Genomic DNA, 3,769 nt, shown 5'->3' on the forward strand with positions numbered 1-3,769 from the left:
ACTCTGAATAAGAATTAATTCTGTATCTCTCTGTCTCTTTTTTTTTTGCTTCACTTTGATTGCTATTTATAAAGGAGGAGAGTGATGGTGGTGTTGGTAGTGATTGGTTGGCCAAGAGGTGCTTGAGGTGACTTCTCTTGGGAGGAGTCCCGACCCTTGCATGGAAAGATATGATTCTCTGATGAAAAGGCAGCAATTACATCTCCTGGAAATCTCGACTCGCGCTCGTGCTTGTAAAGGTCGCGCTCGTGACTTCTTCTCCAAATGCTTCTGCCTTTCAGAAGTTCTTTTCGCGCTCGCGCATCTTGAAGTCGCGCTCGCGACTTTTGCCGGCAAACCTTCTACCTCTCAAAAGTGATTCTCGCGCCCGTGCAGTTGGAAGGCGTGCTCGCGACTTTTGCTTCAATTGTTTCTGACTCTCAAATCTGCTTGTCGCGCCCGCGTAGGTTGATGTCGCGCTCGCGACTTTCTTTTTCTGGGTTTGGGTTGCTTGTGCGTCCTCTGGTAGCGCTCGCGACTTTGGGCGTTTTCCTTTGTTGCGACTTGCTTCGCGGTGCGAGGGCTGATTTAAGGATTCTTTCCATTTTTCAACTTGTTTTGGCCTTATTTTTGTATAGAACAAATATTTGCTTCGACTGTGTTCCTGAAAATTACTTTGAAACAAAAACAACACAAACAAATGTAAAATGTACAAAAACAATCATGCATTTATGCAATTTATATCAAAATAACATAACAAGATTTGCCCGCTTTGCGAGGCTATCAATTCCCCCACACTTAGCTCTTTGCTTGTCCCTAAGCAAAATATTTATCCTTCTTTTTGAACTTCATGTTGATCATGTTTGTTTTTATTCGTTGATTTAGACTTCTTAAGTAATCTACCAAAGATAAGAGATTTATGTATTTTATGAACCAAGTAGTGTAAATGAATATGACATGTAAAAATTTCAAAATAGCAAACAAAAATCTAAAGTATAAGAAATCTAGCCATTTTAAGAAATGAGATAGGCAATCCTCCATCCTTAAAATGCAAAGAATAGGAAGTACTTTAGATAGCATACATGTATTGTTTCTTATCTCAAGGCATTTTTAGGTAGTCTTATTTTTATCTCACTAAGTGGTTGCATTTTATGCTCCCTACCACATATTTCTTTTGCTTATCATTTTTCTTCTAGGTATGTAGGAATGTAAATGATAAGTGGTTGCATTTTATGCTCCATACCACTTTTATTTTAAAACGGATTTTCTGTTATTCCCCTATCTTATATTTTTCTCTCTTGAACATACCTTCATCCTTTATTGACTTGAAACACACAAGTATTTAATTGTCATTTACTTCTTATTCTTCATTCAAGGTAGGATTCAAGCTTTTCTAAAACATAAGATAATGTCTAGATAATTAACTAAAGATTAATTTGTGCTATTTGAAAAGTTTAAAATGTCATATGTAAAATATCAATACTTAAGTTCATATAAGCATTCAATCTCTCTAACCATGGTATATTATTCAAGACTTTTATTTCAACAAGCAAAATACAAACAAATCAACATGTAGAGACTAAAACATTGAACTAAGGCAAAGAAGTTGACTTTTTTAATTGTCACTTTTTTTTTTTTTTTATAAATTGAGATAATAAAAGATAATAAAAGATAATGAAATGTAAGTTTCCCCCATACTTAAAAGACACAATGTCCTCATTGTGGGAGGAGAAATGCAAAGAAAACAAAACACATGCAAGAACACTCAAACAATACTGAAAAAAAAATAAAAAAATAAAAAGCAAAATTAAAGGAAAATAGAAAAACCTTAGGCCTCCGGAGAATCTGGAGGTGACGGAGTGAAGGTAATATTTTGATGGTGGAAATATTTCATCCACTTCCGTTCCATCCGTTCGTGGTTTTTCTGGATTGTATGCAGTTTTTGTCCCATGTCAAGAACAGTAACTTGCAAGGTTTCCTGCGATTGCTGTAAAGTTTCCACTTTACTCAACACTTGCTTCCATCCGGCTACTTCATCTTCTTCTTCTTCCGCATGAGAAGATGATGTGACCGGTGCTTTGCCCTTCCGCTGTTGTGAATACCTAAATTTTGAGGCTCAAAAAGCCAGTTTTCCCGGCCGCGGCGGTGGCGGCCGCCCTTAAAGAGCCAGCTTTCCCGGATTGCAAGCAGTCCGGCCGGACCGAAGGTCATTTTGGAAGTTTACCGAAAGTATGCCAATATGGTACTTGAAACGTCCGGGACGTCGCGAGGATCGCGGAACTGGTCCCAGAATATTTTTTGAAGGTCTAAAACTCCCGGAAAAGCCTCCGGAACGAAAAAAGAAAAAGAAAGGGGAAAAGGCACACATGCCCGCCCAGCATGGGTGGGCACACCCGCCCAAGCCAGGCGTGTCATGGTCAGCCCACCTTGGTAGGTATTGTCCGCTTTGGGCCACGCAGGCCCGCACGGTTTTGTCCCTTGGGCCAGGCTTTTCAACCCACCCCAAAAGGCGCCTAAGCAATTCAGTGGTCCACCTGGTAGGCCCTGCCTTACTTAAGTATTGTCCGCTTTGAGGTATCCCCAGAGTGACCTCTCACGGCTTTGTCCTCTATGGAGAGTATCCCCAGAGTGACCTCCAAGAGGCGCCTACCAGGTTAAGCTACCACCCCTCTTATGTACTGATCGTGAACCTTGTGCGTAGCCGATGTGGGATTTGCCTAAGGTGAGTGCACTGCCTCTCTGCAGCCACCGCTCACCCCCCCTTAGGGACTCAGCGCCCACGCTGAGGTTTGCCCCACCACCGGCCAGAGGAACAAGGCTTGGCTCTGATACCAAATGTCATGGTCAGCCCACCTTGGTAGGTATTGTCCGCTTTGGGCCACGCAGGCCCGCACGGTTTTGTCCCTTGGGCCAGGCTTTTCAACCCACCCCAAAAGGCGCCTAAGCAATTCAGTGGTCCACCTGGTAGGCCCTGCCTTACTTAAGTATTGTCCGCTTTGAGGTATCCCCAGAGTGACCTCTCACGGCTTTGTCCTCTATGGAGAGTATCCCCAGAGTGACCTCCAAGAGGCGCCTACCAGGTTAAGCTACCACCCCTCTTATGTACTGATCGTGAACCTTGTGCGTAGCCGATGTGGGATTTGCCTAAGGTGAGTGCACTGCCTCTCTGCAGCCACCGCTAAAGCGGTGGCTGGTCACTCTGGGGATACCAGTGCACTCACCTTAGGCAAATCCCACATCGGCTAAGCACGAGGAGGAAGTGATGTACATAGGTGCTAACAGTCTAGAACATGGTATACGCGTTTTGGGTGGGTTGAAAAGCCTGCCTGAAAACAAAACCGTGCGGGTCTGCGTGGCCCAAAGCGGACAATATATACCATGGGCTGGGCCGTTACATTTGGTATCAGAGCCGAAGCCTCGTCCCTCTGGTCCGGTGGTGGGGCAAACCTCAACGTGGGCGTTGAGTCCCTTAGGGGGGGGTGAGCGGTGGCTGGTCACTCTGGGGATACCAGTGCACTCACCTTAGGCAAATCCCACATCGGCTAAGCACGAGGAGGAAGTGATGTACATAGGTGCTAACAGTCTAGAACATGGTATACGCGTTTTGGGTGGGTTGAAAAGCCTGCCTGAAAACAAAACCGTGCGGGTCTGCGTGGCCCAAAGCGGACAATATATACCATGGGCTGGGCCGTTACAAGGCGGGCATGCCCGCCCAGCATGGCGGGCGTGCCCGCCCAGACCAGGCGGGCATGCTCGCCCTCGAAGGCGGGCAGGGGCCCCCGGGATCACG

The sequence above is a fragment of the Jatropha curcas genome, chromosome 6 (genome assembly GCF_041381405.1).
Source record: "Jatropha curcas cultivar XTBG-Jc1 chromosome 6, XTBG_Jcur_1.0, whole genome shotgun sequence".
NCBI classification, from domain to species: domain Eukaryota; kingdom Viridiplantae; phylum Streptophyta; class Magnoliopsida; order Malpighiales; family Euphorbiaceae; genus Jatropha; species Jatropha curcas.